The sequence below is a fragment of the Ovis aries genome, chromosome 2, assembly GCF_016772045.2.
Source record: "Ovis aries strain OAR_USU_Benz2616 breed Rambouillet chromosome 2, ARS-UI_Ramb_v3.0, whole genome shotgun sequence".
Lineage (NCBI taxonomy): Eukaryota > Metazoa > Chordata > Mammalia > Artiodactyla > Bovidae > Ovis > Ovis aries.
In genome coordinates, this window is record NC_056055.1 from 193,508,588 (window position 1) to 193,525,768 (window position 17,181).

The 17,181-nt window shown below is 42.9% G+C and overlaps 1 protein-coding gene across 11 annotated transcripts in view; it reads left to right on the forward strand.

The window, feature by feature from the left end:
* The window catches only part of MYO1B (myosin IB), a 191,965-nt gene that overhangs the window by 12,388 nt on the left and 162,396 nt on the right, over positions 1-17,181 (forward strand). For 3 of the 11 annotated variants that reach the window (XM_012140843.4, XM_042244006.1, XM_042244007.1), the window contains exon 1: positions 7,373-7,478. The exons of 3 other annotated variants lie outside the window; for them this stretch is intronic. The gene's annotated coding sequence lies outside the window, so the exon portion shown is untranslated. Of the gene's footprint in view, positions 1-7,372; positions 7,479-8,571; positions 8,938-10,375; positions 10,435-17,181 lie in introns of those variants that run through there. 5 more of the 11 variants (XM_060410141.1, XM_060410142.1, XM_060410146.1 and 2 more) reach the window with 2 other exon arrangements.

Sequence of the window (17,181 nt, forward strand, 5' to 3'; positions counted from 1 at the left end):
AAGGAAGTCTAGTTTACTTATGGTGAAATCTGGATTGATAGATTGGGTATAAGGAATCCTCCTGCTAATGCAGCAGACCTGGGTTCCATCCCTGGTTTGGGGAGATTTCCTTAGCAAAGGGAATGGCTACCTATTCCAGTATTCTTGCCTGGAGAATTCCATGAACAGAGGAGCCTGGTGGGCTACAGTCCATGGGGTCACAGAGAGTCAGACATGACTGAGCCACTAACACGCATAACTGGGATTTAGTATTTACTTTTCAAAGGGATTCATCAGAGGAATTCTTAAAAAGGAAACAACATATATGCTACTACTGAGTAAGGCAGCAGTTCTGAAAGGTCTGTATTATCACTGACCCACTAGGCATGGACAAGATCTTATAGCTTGTCTGTTTCACTTTATATACACCAATACATCAAGGAAGAGAAATTTGTTGGATTTAGCTGACGCATGCCAAGGGGATGACATGAGTTGTTTGAGAGATAGTGGTCAAACTGTCAGCCAAATTCTTAATATTTGCCATTTCTTGATAATTTAAAATAGAAACAGAAAAATGTAGGTAAAATGCAACAGGAAACTATTTCATATCTCATGGACTTTGGGATGAAAGGGTTGACAGCTTCTTTCCTTGGATGGGAAAGTGCCCCTTCCTTACCTGTTAGTCATCACCCCTGTCGGACTCTTGATACCAAGGGGCTTCACCTTCTGTGATTCCACTCCAGCTCTGCACTTGCCCTCCTGGCAGCAGCGCCTGTGTGTTGATCTTCTCTTGCTAGAACAGCTAATAACCGTGGCAGATGTTGAGAGCCCAGTTCCACAGTCATGCAGCTGTTAATGTGTCCAGTTGGATTTCTTGAAAGAATTAATTTTTAGGATCTCACTCTGAGGGCTACAAGTATAATAGGATTTAGAGGGAAACATAATTTCGTGGGAGTTTGTGTTGGATGTTGCAACAGATGTGACATGAAGGTAGCATGGCAGCTGAAGGGAGTTCTATAGTAAAATTCCCATTTATCCTGAAACCAAGCAACTCAGAAGGTCCAAGATTACTAACAAACACTTGCCTTTGGGTATTTTGTACTTAAAAAAAAAAAAATCATCCTAAGAACATTACAGAAAGTTTAGAAAATGAAACTAAAAGACTTCTTGAGGCAGCTAACTTTAAAATATCAACTCTGAGCATTTCTGAATATTCCTTTTCAAGCTTTCTATGTGTTTGTTTTGGAATGATTGTAATCATAGAGTTCATGTATTTTCTATATTACTACAGGTTTTGAAATAAATTTTATAGTTGTGTATTCTGTTGAGTACAGTCATTTCCTGAAGCACCTCTTTTTTTATTGGGCATTTGGGTTGCTTCTACCACTTTGCTGCTGTAAAATAATAATACTATGATGAACATTTTTGTACACTGAGCCTTTTCTGTATTTTGGGTGATTTGCCAATAGTAGCTGTTGAGAATGTGCTGATTGGGTCAATGATTGTGGTGAGTGTTTTGATGTACCCTTCTTTAATCAGTTGGGGGGGATGTAGTGACTGGGTTGGAGAGGGCTGGGGGAGTGGGGGTCTGGGATGACTCCTGAGTTTCTAGCTGTGTGACGTTGGGAATGGTTGGCACAGGCAGGCTGAAAGTAGTGGGTTTCATTTGGGATTGGGGCCTCCAGGCAGAGAGTGGGGTTTAACAGATGCACGAAGTACAGACACTAGGGCTCAGGGCCAGGCCAGGGACTGAGGTCTGGATGGAGGGACCATCAGCATCTAGGTGTGATCGAAGCTGTGGATGCTGTGAGGGTCACTTAGAGTGAGGAGGGAGAAAGGGAGAAGGTGGGTGATAGGAGTCTGGGAGACGTTATTTTGTGACAAGTGGACAAAGGAGAAGAAGCTGCTGAGGAGAAGGAGGAGTGGTGGGGGTGGGAAGTGGACAGCCAGAAGAAGTGGCCAGAGGGAAGCCAGGGCTGGAGAGAGCTCTTAGGAAGAAGTGCGGTGGGCAGCAAACAGGCGGTGACATTGTACGTGAAGGTGTTTCAGTGGCATGTGCTGAGTGAGCTCTGGATGCCTAGGAAGGGTGGCAAAGGTCAAGGTCAAAGGTTGGGTGCATCAGAAAGCTTGGCTGTGGAGGAGGAGAGAAGTAGGCAGTCTTACAAGGGGTTATAGAATGTCAAAGTATTACTCTGCATGCACTGCTGTGACAAAATGATACGACTGGGTGTCGTACACAGCAGAAGTAAATTTTCTCACACTTCCGCAGGCTGGAAGTCCAAGATCAAGGAGTCTGCAGGTTGTTTCTTTGAGGCCTCTCTTCTTGACTTACAGATGGCCACCTTCCCACTGGACCTTGTACAGGCATCCCTCAGTCTGTGCTGGCTGTGTTCCTGTTACCTTATGAGGACACCTGTCATGTTGGGTTAGGGTCCACCCTAATGGTTTCATTTTAACTTAATCACCTGTTTAAAGGTCCTGTTTCCAAGTGTTGTTGTTGTTGAGTCCCTCAGTCGTGTCTGACTTGTTTTGCAACCCCATGATCTGTAGCCCGCCATGGATCCTTCCTCTGTCCATAGAATTTTCTAGGTTCCCATTTCCTTCTCCAGCGATCTTCTCCACCCAGGGATAAAAAATGGTAAAGAGAGGTAAAGAATCCACTTGCAATGCAGGAGATGCAGCTTCAATCCCTGGATGGGGAAAGATCCCCTGTCCCGTACTCTGAGGTGCTGGGGGTTAGGGCTTCAGCATATGAATTTGGCACTGGGGTGAAGGCACAGTTCAGCTCCTACCAGGTGGATTCTAGACCTGCTGACACACTTGTCCTTCCTCCTTCCTCCTTGTCCCCCATCCTGCACACCATTGACCCTCTGCTGCCCCTTGTCACCCTCACACGGAGCCGCACCAGTGTGGCTGTGGTGACCTTTGCTCTAGTCCTCTCCTCCCCTGGTCCCTCAGTGTGCAGATTTTCTAGGATTTAGGCCTTGGCTGGCTTTATTCTCCTCCTGGAATCAAGTTCATTTATTTGTCTTCAGTTCCTCCCAGCTCTAACTCAATCTCATATAGCAAAGCATTCCTTCTCTCAGGTATAAAAGTTGTGTCACATTAACCCTGTAGTAAATTTTATTTGATGATCAGATTAAATCATTCTGTAATCTTGTCCTCATGGCTGCTCATGTCACAGTTAAAAAAAAAACTAAAACATAGTGGGAACATTGATTTAGTCAGGGTTCAGTCAAAATTTTTATGAGTGCCCCTCATATTTTACAAATTAATGCTCCCCCCCAACAAAGTTTCGGTTTCGATTCCTTTTTTTCCCCCCACAAGAGCCCATGTCAGTTAAAATAAGACTTGAGTGGGTGGCTATCCCAGTAGTGCCTGGGGGCAGAACTATTTGGGTAGATATGGTATTACTGCCTTTTTTCTCCAGATGTGTTTTTTTTTTTTTTTTAATTAAAAGTATATAGAAGTTTAGGTTGTCCTACTAGATGCAGAGGAGGGAGGCTTTCCATGCATGGTGTTGGTGAAGGAGTTGGGGTTGAACTGTGAGTATATGTTATTTAAAATGGTTGGTCACTTTGGGGTGTCTGTATATGTGTTTACACAGTGTTTCTCTAGGTAGTCTATTGAAATATATCAGCATGATTTCTACATAAAAGTTCATATTTTTATTGAAAAGGCTATCGGATTTCTCAAAGGAGATAAATTATGGGTAGATTTACTGTTTGGCTACCTAAAATAGAAGCACCCAGATTTTTCTAGGCAAGCCTGAGAGGAACATTTATCTCTGTCGACAGTTTTAAAAGAAGTATATAATTTTAAAGTATGAAACTCAAATTTAGTTTTTAATAGTAACTTCTGTGTTTTTTCTTTCTATCTTTGAGAGGCAGGTTATTGGAAAGACATATGACCTTGTACTCTTGACTCTATGTCTGGTTGTGGGTTTGAAGTGTTATTTTTGTGCTTTCTTAAATGACTTAAGCACTTCTGACTGTACATTTGGGACAGAATAAATATGGTAGTTGGATATGGTTTTGAAAAGCCAACTAGATTTTTAGCCTGGTAATATGATAGTACTGTTCATTCTTATAACTGTCTAGGCTCATAGCTTTAAAAAACTCTTTAAGCTCCTAGTGACCTCCAGATTGGCTGGATTAGTTGGTGCTCTTTTCCTTTGTAAAATATATCAGCTGATGCCCATAACACAGTAAATGCCCAAAGTTAGAGGGCCATTCTATAGTGTGCTCTTGAGTTTCTCTTCCTACTAGGCTGTGCTTATCTGGACTCAGCTGTGTTTATTTCAAGCCTATTTATGCCAGCTTTACTTACTATTATAGTTAATATAATGATTTTAAAATGGATGCAAAAAGAACTGTTTCTATGAAAATTCATTTGATTATTTTATAAACGACCTAATAAGAGTAAGTTTCTAAAAGTGATTACAGCTGATTTAGGAGTAGCTGAAGTAACTAAAGGATTTGCTGTTGTTTAGTTTTTTAGTCATGTCTGACTCTTTGTGACCCTGTGGACTGAACCCTGCAGGCTTCTCTATCCATAAGATTTCCCAGGCAAGAATACTGGAGTGGACTGCCATTTCCTTCTCCAGGGGATCTTCCTGACCCAGGGATTGAACGTGTGTCTCCTGCTTGGCAGGCAGATTCCTTACTACTGAGCCACCAGGGAATCCCAAAGAATTTGGGAGATCATAAAATAAAAGTGTTCCCATTAAAACTGTCAGTTATTTAGCGTAAGTAGATTAATTTGTGATTATGTAAACCTGAGAATCTTAGTGACTCAAATAATCACACTCACAGTGGGTGGGCCATTATAGGTGAGGTGGGAGGTCTACCCATATTGCCCTGGTCCTCAGTCCAGGGTGCAGAGTGATGGAGCTGTGCCCTCTGAAATGCTGCTTATCCCAGTGTCAGAGGAACGGCAAATGTGAAACCGTCTTAGCTATACACCTGAATTCAGCAACGCCGTAGAGAAGAGTAGTGAGCATTTGTCAGGAATACTGCAGTCCACCCCACATTGCATCCCAGATGTCTTTATAACCTCACTTTTCTTTGAAGAAATTAGACCTGGAAAGTGATGCCATGGAGAATGTTTTACAAGAGACCACTGGGGACTACAGTCAATGGACATAGACTCAGAAGGCCTCAACACTACAGAAAAAGATTGGAAAATAAATCTATATCTTTATAGGGTTTATTTAAGATAATAGGTTTAGGGGGACTTCCCTGGCGGTCCACTGGTTAAGACTCTGTGCTTCCACTGCAGGCTACCCGGGTTTGGTCCCTTGTTGGGGAACTAAGATCCCACATGCCGCTGCTAAGACCCGGTGCAACTAAATACATATATTAAAAAATTATATTAATAGGCTTTGGTATATATCATTTACTTATGACATCCAACCTTAACTGATCTTTTAAAAAAACCAACCAGCCAAACTTAAGCATTAGGATGAAAAAGGACATGAGTCTTAAATCCTCCTCTCTCTCTTGTGCCCTCCCATCAAGTTAGTTTCCCACCTCTTATGATAAATTTGTTTGTTATTTCTCTTGCACTTACCTTCTTGTTTCATTTCCATTAGTTCTACCCTAGTTCTTATTCCTGACTTCTAGCTTCATGCCCCAGCTGAATTATCTGCTGCTAGCTTGTACAGTGCACTTATGCAAGTTGAAAAAGGTGTCCTTTAGGGCAATCACACCCCGTCAGGAGCTTGACTTGATGTCAGTCCCCGCATTACCCCTTGGCTGGCCCACTTTAATGCAGTGCATGAACTGAACACTGCACAGAGCAATCCCACTTCCTGCTTCTTCTCACTCCCCCAACAAATTCAGATTATTTCCTGATCAAATCTCAAATTTTTGTTGTCTCCATGTCTGCTCAAAAATTTCTGATGACTTCCTATCATCTATAATGGCTGTCCTCAACTTCATTTTCCATCTGACTATCACCAGTGACTGTCAGTCAAACTTGTTGCCCTCTGGATGCACTGATACCAGCAATGACTGCAAGAGGCAGGCTGTGTGATGCTTCCCTCTCCTCTCCCACCCATTTCCATCCCCTCAGCCCGCACTCTCAGCCTTGCCCCAGCTCACCTTTCCTTCCAGCTTCATGGCCCAGCAGGACATGAAATCAGCTATCTTCTGCTGCCGTTCTGTCTAGACACCCTCTTCTGAATAGGTTTTGTACCTCTTGTTTTAGGTTCTTTTCTTTTTAATCACATCCTCAGTGCTCATGTGCTTCAGTCGTGTCCGATTCTTTGAGACCCAGTGGACTGTAGCTCACTAGGATCCTCTGTCCATGGGGATTCTCCAGGCAAGAATACTGGAGTGGGTTGCCATGCCGTTCTCCAGGGGATCATCCTGACCCAGGGATCGAACCTGCATCTCTTACGTCTGCTGCATTGGCAGGTGGTTCTTTACCACTAGCGCCACCTGGGAAGCCCCTGATCACATCCTAATAATCATATCCTGCTGCTGCTGCTGCTGCTGAGTTACTTCAGTCAGGTCCGACTCTGTGCGACCTCATAGACAGCCCACCAGGCTCCGCCATCCCTGGGATTCTCCAGGCAAGAACACTGGAATGGGTTGCCATTTCCTTCTCCAGTGCATGAAAGTGAAAAGTGAAAGGGAAGTCGCTCAGTCGTGTCCGACTCTTCGCGACCCCATGGACTGCAGCCTACCAGGCTCCTCTGTCCATGGGATTTCCAGGCAAGAGTACTGGAGTGGGTTGCCATTGCCCCCTCCGAATCATATCCTGCTCATCCTCAAAAAGGATCCTCATGGTCAGGTTTCACCTCTTCAGCCATCCTTCTGTGATTCTCCTAGACCATGAAAATAGTTCACCTTTGAACATAGATGGTAGTCTCTATATTCTTTTTATAATGAATTATCAGCCCTATGTGAGCACTTTTTTTTTTAAGGTTTTTTTCTGAATATGGACCATATTTAGAATCTTTGTTGAATCTGTTACAATTTTGTTTTTGTTTAATGTTTTTTGGCTTGCTGGCTTCGCAAGCTATGTGGGTTCTTAGCTCTGCCCACCAGGGGTTGAGCCTGCCTGGCATTGGAAGGCAAAGTCTTAACCACTGGGCAGCCTGGGAAATCCCTGCGTTTTATTAGTTACATTGCTCCTAAGAATTTTTTTCACCCAGCTAGTTTGCTAATGACAGGGAAGCAGTTGAAGGGTCTCTCATTCCTTGTTCTTCCAGTGCCTTTGTGTCTTAGGGGCACAAGTCAGAACAGGAGGCTGTGATTGGAAGAGAGTCCAGCCTGGTTAATCATATAATTCAGTTCTGGACGGAAGCTGAGGCTGTGTCTTCCTAGCCACAGGATATTGACCTACTTTCCCCCTCTTATCTGTTTGCAAAATATTTGTTGTACTTAGTGTGTTTTCCCTGTCACAACGAATGTTTGTCTCTCCCTTTCATATGAACTGAATGCTAAAGTGCTAGTTAAATTGGTGGAAAAAACAATGGAGAAGAAAAGTTGGTAAGCAGTTTTAATTTCTAAACTCGGATATCATAATTATGTCATTTAAAGAGAACTCTGTAGTTTTCAGATCTACCTGCCTACCTACTTACCTAGTGAGAGACGTGATTAAGGATAGAGTGTAAATTTAAAGGTGTTTAGGCCTTTTGAGTTGATGCTTTATAATATTAAAATGTGGTAGTTTGAAAATCTTTTTTTCGTAAACTACTTGTAGCAGGAAATGAACTTTTCTTAATCGTCCATATACAGTGTAGTTCACTATTAAATATTTATATCTTACCAGAACTTCCCTTGGGAAAATTTACTGTATAGTTCTATACCTGGTCAAACTGATCAGCAGTTGATTTTTCTATAGCTTTACAGGTTGAGACCATGCTGTATTCAAGGGAAAAAATAAGCGTGCATGTCTTAAAGGGCATTTTTATGTATGTATACTTTTGTAAATATATGAAATAATTGCTGCTTCCGACAGAATTTTGGGAAATGAACAGAACTGTTATTACAGTTTAGTAACCATTTCTCAATTTAAATTTAGTAAACATAAATTTTGTTAGACATTTTAATTTGTGACTTAAAAAGAGTTATTTAGCTATGGTATGCCTGGTAAATGTTTCTGCTATATTGTATATCTTTTTGTTTCTTCCTAAATACGTTATAATGTGTTTAGAGATACAGAAAAGTTGGTTCATTTGGTTTTAAATTCAGTAATGCTTCCAAAATGAGCAAAACTAGAAAAAAGTTATTCCAGAAAATACTTCCAAATTCGAGTCTGATTGCTAATTTTAGTCAATTTAGGTGAAGTAACCCCAGTGCAATGTAGCTATTTTCTTTAAAAATTCTTTTTCAGTGACAAAGTCATTTTGCCTTCTCAATTTACATATCAGTGTCATTTTGGTAACATGTTAGCTGTTTTTGTTTGATCAGTTCTCAACTAATAAACATTCATGAAGCCCTAACGTAAATGTATAAACATCTCTGTCTTTGATTACATAGTGTGGATATGTAACTATCCACTAAAGTAGTTTAATGGATAACTGCTTGAGGAAGCTTCTGAATTTTTATTATTCCAAAAATACTTTTTCTTAACCACAAGTACAGAGACGTTACTGAAGATGTACTGTTGAGCGATGCATATTTTTCTTTTACTATGGTTTCTTTTTCTTTAATTCTTATTATGGTTGGTTTTATATGGATTTCTTAATTTGTAATTTTAGATCCCTTTTTGCTTTCATAACTGGATATATTTGTTAAAATAGCCAGTGCCATTTTGCTGCTAAGCGTGTAGTTGTAAACAGACAACACAGTCACATGTGTCCCGATGCCTTTCCTGATGGTGATCCTGTGATTTTGTGCATTTCCTTCTGTGCTGAGTGTGGTTATTCCCTTAATATATTTTTCTTTCTTTTTTTTTTTGTCTGGTGAGGTCAGAACAAAGAGAGCTGCGTTCCTTTACGTCTGAGTAAGTGTCATTGGGAAAGTTTTCTGTGGCCTGGCATTTTTGGCTTTTCACATTCTTTGTAATCACACCCGTGATTGCTTACCCTGAAATGAAGGAAGTCAGTCTTTCCCAGTTGAGCTATTCTTGCTGAGTCAGTAATGATGGAAGCTGGAACAAGACTTTAGGAGACGATGTGTGCAGCCCCTTTGTGGGGAGACTGAGGCTCAGCATTGGCAGTGTGCTGGGTCTCCCTGCACTACCACAGAGCTGGCGACAGCATGGAACTCGGGGGATTCTTTCCGAGCCACTGAGGTGTTCATTCCAACTCTCTGGTCTGTTGCAGAGTGCAACAGCTGCTGTTTCCCGGAGAGATACTTTGCTTCCTTACCGCAGAGAGCAATTCAGTACCTTTCCCTCCATTGTCACTGAAAAGAGCCTGGATGATGAAAGGAGCCTTTTTAAAGGAAAGTAGTTTTGCTCTGGTGTACCCCAGGCTATTTCATGTGAGTGTCTTTATTCAGCCAAGTGTCTTCAAAACTTGATATAGTGGGACCCCCAAACTGCTGGGTACAAGGAACCTTACATGTATAGCTCCTAGGTGCAAATCACCGTACTTTGAACTATAAGGGAACAGCTTGAGTGCTTGGATGGTCTGGTCAAGCATACAGAGAACAGAGAGGGACCCCAAACCTTGTAAGCAAGGGGAGGGGCTGAGGACAGGAGAACTTGGTGTGGGTATTAGCGTGAGGGACGAGACTGAGACCCTCTGATTAACGAGGCAGTTCGTTTGGAAGGAAAGTTGGATTTCCCCTGGTGGCTGTGTTCTGTTTAATAACCACTGTGTTGTATTTGGGGTCTGCGCACCAGCCAGGAACTAATCAGAGCTGGCAGGTGTGCCAGTTACACGTGAGCCCTTTTACGTTCACCTGGGGGTTCCAGGGCGTCGGGTTTGCCAATCTAAACACGTTGGACTTCTTGGAAATTTTTTTAATCCATCATGAGGGAGCGGATTGAGAGGCCTATTGGTTATAATTTGCAGGTCCCAGTGCAGCTGAGTTTGTGTTTCTGACTGTAACAGTGGTTTATAGTTTTTGGCTCCTTTGTCCCTTAGGAACTCATAGACCTTTTCAGACATTAGCTCATGAGTTCTCATAACGTCCAGTGTGAGTGGGACAGCACGACCGTAGGTTCCCCCTAAAGCCAGGACGGCTTGTCTTCCATTCCCGATGGGTACTGCACTGGGGAAGGGGTGGAGAAGAGGCATGGGGGTGGTTTTCAGACCCAGTCTTGAGGGTGGGTGGCATTCTCTGAAGGCACCCTGCCCCTTGGCAGTTGTTCCTGCCATGACTCTGCAGAACTTGCTCCGGGAAGTGACGGTGGTGACAGTGCTGTTGGCTGCGTGCCTCCTCGGGGTACTGACCTCCATGGGATGTCCACTGCACATGAGGCAATGCTCGAGGTTATTTACATGGACACACTGGCCAGGAGACCTCAGGGCCGAGCAGGCGAGCTCTTCAGGTTAGCAGAAACAGGCACTAGGGAGGGAGAGAACTGGAATCTGGTGACAGCCTCTTGGGAGTCGGGCTTTGCTTTCTCAAAAGAGGAAGTAAACTGGATGTTGTCATCCCTGAATTTTTAGATCAGAAACTCGAATTCCAGAGATGAATTTCCTTGGATGCAAGCTTGGGTCAGTGATTCAAAGCCTGTGATGTTCCATGTTGGGTGGATCAAAAGTGAATTCTCAGTCATGGTAAACTCTTGCTACTGAACTTGTGAAAAGTTACTCTTTCCCAAGTCAAGCTTCTCTTTAAGAACTGTGGCGTATTCTGAAGTTTGATGACTTAGGAATTAGAGTGAAGGATGTGTGTGTAATATGAGTATGAAAGCCTATATGCTTAGACCCATTAGGAAAGCTTCCTCTTCACCCTGGCTCTTCCAGAAACCAAATATGCAACATCTCCTGGGTCCATTTCTATCTCTGGTAAAATAAGGCTTTGCCTGGGATCCTAAGAAATTTTGCTTATACATCAGAAGAGGTAGTCTGTAGTTTGTAATCCAGAACCTTCAATGTTGTCATAGCAGCCAGTTATTTTTGATTCAGAAGTCTTTCTAATTAGTCTCGATAATACACTTCATCATTTCCTTAGGTAGAAAAAACCTTTTTTTTAACCTATCACATTATAAAGTTCTGTCTAGATGCTATCTTTGAAATCCTTAATAACTGGACCATGCCTGGGGTGGAGGGTAGCCCAGCTCCTGGCTGACAGCTTTGGTTGATGCGGCTAGCCTTGCTACACCCAGACAGAAACAAACCTGGCATTGACACTGAGTGGTTCCCGGCCCATCTCTGCCTATTCAGAGGTGCTCTCTGGGCTGTGGACTCTTAGATATTCAGAAAGTTGTATTAATTGCCTTTCGCATTCACAAAGCTTTTTAAGATCTGAGTCTGGCTTTGTGATTTATGGGCTTCTGTATGGTTTTAGTTGTTTGTTTTCATTCCCAGTTCAAATCTATTCCATTTTATCATTGCCTGATAACTTAATGTCCTTTTTATTATCCATAATTGAAGCTCAAGACAACAGTTATTGTATGGAAACTGCCCAGTATTTAGGCCTGTTTCTTTCCTAAATCGAAGATGCTAACAAAAGCCTTCCTACTAGCAGTCTATTAAATATCCTTAACAAAACGCTTTAGAGAAAGATGGATAAAACCTCAGTGTGCGGTGGCTTTAACAGTGGAAAACAGGATTGGAAAATCAGATAACTATGTGAAGTAAAGCCATGAATCGGCATACCGTATACTATAAGCTTCTCTAAGGAAGTGTGTTGGTAGGAATGAAAATTGGCATCATCCTCAGATGCTGTTTCATAAATGAATGTCATGGCCCATTTTCTTAGACTTGGAGGGAGCCCTGCACAGCACCCTGTGTGGCCCACCAGCCTCTTCTCCTTGAGTAAATTGTCCTAAAGAATACAGTTTTCATTCTGCTTGCCCTTAACTTCATAAATACTGAGAAAGTGTTTTGGCCTTCAGTTTCTAACCCAGGTCTTTCTTGTTCTTGGTGAACCTCATGAAGCTCTCTGGTAGGAAGGGTAGAGATAATGGAAACAGCCCTGGAAGGAAAAATGGGCTGAGTCACTCCCACGTGCATCCATCCACCTATTCTGCACACCAACTCCTTGTGCACCATCCCTTGGCCAGGCAGCGGGGGTCTTCACACGTGGGGAGCGCAGGCTTTCTCCAGAGGCCGGAGGAGACCAGCAAGCTGACAGTTGTGCTGGATGTGTAGGGCTTGCTCAGAGCACACTGCCTTGGGGGAAGGGCTGCTCACACTGGTTTAAGTCAGAAGGGATTTATTTAAGACAAGCAGCTCAGCTGATCCTGTGGAGCAAAGGCCTACAGCTAGAACCACATTTCTGTTTGTCCCGGGAGGTCCCTCGTGTGAGGTTTGCCTTAAGGGGTTGAGAGACTTGGTCAAGGAGCAGTGAGAATGAGGAGGAAGGCTGGAGTCCAATTGTGGAGTCGTGTCAGCTCTGATGAGGAATTTTTTTTAATGTTTGATAAAGTATGCATAGCGTATCATGACCATTTTAACGTTTTTAAGTGTGGCAGTTCAGTGGCATTGAGTATATTTACATTGTTGTGTAACTATCAGCACCATTGGTCATCTTCCCAAAGTGAAACCTTGTACTGGTTAAACAGCAACTTCCCTTTCCCTCCTCCCTCAGCTCCTGGTAACCACTGTCCTACTTTCTGTCTTTATGAATTTGACTGCTCTAGGACCTCATATAAGTGGAGTCATACAGTACTTGTCCTTTTGTGACTGACTTATTTCAGTTGGTCAGATGGTAAAGAATCCACCTGCAATGTGGGAGATCGGGTTCGAGCCCTGGGACAGGAAGATCCCCCACGGAAGGGAATGGCAACCCACTCCAATATTCTTGGGGCTTCCATGGTGGCTCAGATGGTAAAGAATCTGCCTGCAATGTGGGAGAACTCTGCAATGCGGGAGACCTGGGTTCAATCCCTGGGCCAGGAAGATTCCCTGGAGGAGGAAATGGCAACCCACTCCAAGGTTCTTGTCTGGAGAGTTCCATGGACAGAGGAGCCTGGCGGGCTACCATCCATGGATTCACAAAGAGTGGCACATGAATAAGTGCCTAACACTATGGCTACTTCAGTTAGCATGATGTTCTCAGGTTTCATCTGTGCTACAGCGTGTGTCAGAATTTGCTTTTTTTCTTAAGGCTGAGTAATATCCCACTGTTTGTGTGTCACATTTTGTTTTGTGAATAATGCTGCTTTGAACAGAAATGTTCGAATCCCTCCTTTCAAATTCTAAAGTAGAATTGCTGGGTCATATGGTAATTCTCTGATCTTTTTGATCATCTCCTAAGGAATTTGAATATTAAAAGATGCTGGAGAGTTATTGGAGGATTTAGAGCAGGGCTTACCTGATCAGTGGAGAAGAAAATGGCAACCCATTCTAGTATTCTTGCCTGGAGAATTCCATGGACAGAGGAGCCTGGTGGGCTACAGTCCGTGGGGTCATAAAGAGTGACTTTGACTTACCTGATCAAACTGTGATTTAGAAAGGCAACTTGGGTGGTGTGGCGTGTGGATCGGGGGAGGAGTGGGCCTGGCAGAGGCAGTGGTGAAGACAACTTAGGAGGTTGCTGCCTTCAGCGTGAGAGATGATGAAGCCTGAACTGGGGCAGTCCCAGTGGGGAAGGGTGGGAAGGGATGGAGCGGGGCTTGTAAAGCCGATACAATCAAGGTGATACATTGTGTGGGGAGTTAGAGACAGGGAGAGGCCAAGGGTGAGAAACTGGATCAGTTGTGACTGTGGAATCTAGGGAGAGTAAGATGGTTTTGTTTTTGTTTCTGGCCTTGTGGTGTGTGATGGTAGAAGAGAGGTGGACGTGCACTGATATGTTAGAAACAGCCAAGTGGTAGAGATGACTGGTGGGCAGGCGGTTGATGCTGTGGGTTGCTAATTTGAGGGTGGAGAGATGGTAAAGAGGGGCTTGCTTGGTGGGTCAGAGTGTAAAGAATCTGCCTGCAAAGTAGGAGACCTGGGTTCAGTTCCTGGGTTGGTAAGATCCCCTGGAGAAGGAAAGGCTACCCACTCCAGTGTTCTTGCCTGGAGAATTCCATGGACAGAGGAGCCTGGTGGGCTACAGTCGATGGGGTTGCAAAGAGTCAGCCATGATTGAGCAACTAAGCATACACACAGAAGGTAAAGAACAGAGGGGCAGATGGCCATACAATTTGGCTGAATGTTAAAGTGTTGGATATTATTGGTGTAGCTCCAGAGTTTCATAACTCCCATGGATCTATTTCACATTCCTACCTGAGGCAGAAATACTTACATAGATCAATAAAGCCAGAAATGATGGCCATTTCATTGGTTATAAAAATCAGGTTTTCTAGGGATTCTAGTGAATCCAGAAGGATTTAAACTAAAACATGAGGCTGTTGGATTTGGCTTATATTCTTTTTGCTCATCTACATTTTCTGATTTCTTTTTTCCTCTAGTGAACTCGTGTTGCTTTTAATCATTAAGATGGTCATTTGAAATTTCAAAAGTCACCTATTTTTTGTCTTGACTCTCTTACTAGACCGTGAGCTCCTGGGGAGTGTATGGGACAAGGAAGTACCATGATTATTCAGTGTGTCCCTAGCACTTAACACAATGCCAGGGACCAACAGGGCTGAATAGCGTTAAGCGGTGGTTGAACCGAATTGAATGGAAATTTAATCAGACTTTTCTCAAAGATGAGGTTGGTGCTATTTTGAAAGATCCAGGAAGGAAGTTTCAGGGTTTTTTTAGTCACTTAGCCCATTATATTTGGTACTGAACCACGTCCTATAGACTTGGCCTCTCTTTTGCCTTTGTTTTGCTATCAGGATTTGCTGAGTCTTACTTTATTCATGAAATCCTGCCACATTGGCCTTGTTTTCTTCGTTAAATGTGTTTCTCAGGTTATCCTTAAAAGCATTAGCGATGTCTTTGGGAGCCAAATAGCTCAATTCTGTTTCCTGTCCTTTGTTGATAGTATTGTGTTTTTAGAGGAATGGATCAAAGTGGCTTGAAGCCACAGTCATTATTTTGCCTTCTGGTCGGCTGGGAAGGAACCACCCAACCCAGGATGGCAGCTGTGAGAATGTGCACTATTGAACAACTCAGTTGTCAACCGTAAATTTGCATGCTTGTTTTCCTTTTGTCTTTGTCTGAATGCCTGCCATGTGCCAGAGGCTGTGCACTGTGCCTTTGGGGAGATAAAGATGAATAAGGGTGATTCTTGACACCGTGGAGCTGATTCTCCAGAAAAGGGGCTATAAAGCATACAAGACTACAGCACAAGGAGGTTAATGAGGGGAACTGGAGTCAAATAACAGTGGTTACTATGGTAAGAAGACCCCCAAAGGCTCTGCTTCTGATGTATATTATAATAGATGTATTTCAGACGTCCTCACTTACAGTTACCAGAGCAGTAGATAACCTGCTTTCATGAAGTTTTCCTGCAAGTGGCTTTTATGGCTATGCTTAAGAAATGCCTTCACATTTTAAAATTTATTTATTATTTAATCATTTATTTTTTTGGCCATACTGGGACACTCGCAGGTTCTTAGTTCCCCCACAAGGGATTGAACCCAGGCCATGGTAGTGAAAGTGTCATTAAGAGTCCTAACCACTGGACTGCTAGGAAATTTCCATTATTTACTATTTTTTTAAGTTGAATGGCTTAGATGGTAAAGAAACTGCCTGCAATGCGGGAGAACCAGGTTCAATCCCTGGGTGGGCAGATCCCCTGACGAATGGAATGGCAACCCTCTGTAGTAGAATCCTTGGACAGAGGAGCCTGGCTGGTGACAGTCCATGGGGTTGCAGAGTCAGACACGACTGAACGACACACGCTTTTTTTTCATAGTTGATTTACAATGTTGTGTTAGTTTCTGGTGTGCAAATGATTCAGTTTTATATGTATTCTTTTTCATATTCTTTTCCATTACGGTTTATTACAGGATATTGAATATAATTTCCTGTACCATACAGTAGGACCTTGTTGTTTATCTGTTTTATGTAATATTTGCTTGTAGTCCCGGAGAAGGCAATGGCAACCCACTCCAGTACTCTTGCCAGGAAGGTCCCATGGATGGAGGAGCCTGGTAGGCTGCAGTCCACGGGATCGCTAGGAGTCAGACAAGACTTCACTTTCACTTTTCACTTTCATGCATAGGAGAAGGAAATGGCAACCCACTCCAGTATTCTTGCCTGGAGGATCCCAGGGACTGGAGAGCTGGGCGAGCTGCCGTCTGTGGGGTCGCACAGAGTCGGACACGACTGAAGTGACTTAGCAGCAGCAGCTTGTAGTCCAAGGTTTCTTCAAATTTAAAATTGTGTTCATAAATTAATGTTAATTCTTGTGAACCATTGCCCAGCTCAGCTCTGATTTGAGAATGTTCTTTCAAATTCTACAGTAAAACTGTTTCAACTTAAAAATACACATTTGTTCTCATCTGTGGCATTCTGAGGCTTTTGAGTAACTGGGAGACCAACAGATAATATATTTCAGCTTAAAATACATCTCTTATTTAGTAATTAAATTACCGATTACTTTGGAATAACTTTTCAGTGTTGCTGTTTTGATGTCAGTAGTAGAATGGCCATGCTCTTCCTAAGGATCTACTGTCTGGTGTGGCCATGTCTCTGTGGGGCTGTTGGCTTGGGAAATGCTGGTCTTGACATCCCCAGGCATAGACAACATTAACGTGGTAGGTGACTTGTAATTTAAGGTTGGGGCTGAGTAGACTACTCATATATAAATGTTAGGTTATAGATGGCATTTTAAGATGCTGTAGGATGTTTATGTTTCATTCTTTTGGATTTTGAGGGATTTTTGAAATGATGCTTTTCAGATTTTAAGTGGTATTTTTATGCTGCAAAATATGCCAGTAAATGAACTGATATACACTGCAATATAGGTGGTAAGTTTTTGAGATGAGAGTAAGTGGGGGAAAGAATGGTTGTGAACATGTATTTTGTTTTTCTTGGATGGACAAACAGGTGAAAAGAGCTTGTGCAGCCATGGAGTCACCTGTTATCAGTTGGTGAGCTTCTGGCTGGGCTATACCAGTGCCCTTAGGTGGAGGTCCTGCCTAAGTGGCCCCCTAAAGGCTCCGCCAGTCATTGTATTTGGTGGATTGCTTTCTCCAAAGTTGGGGAAAAAGATTAGCTTTACATAATATTGAAGATCGAAC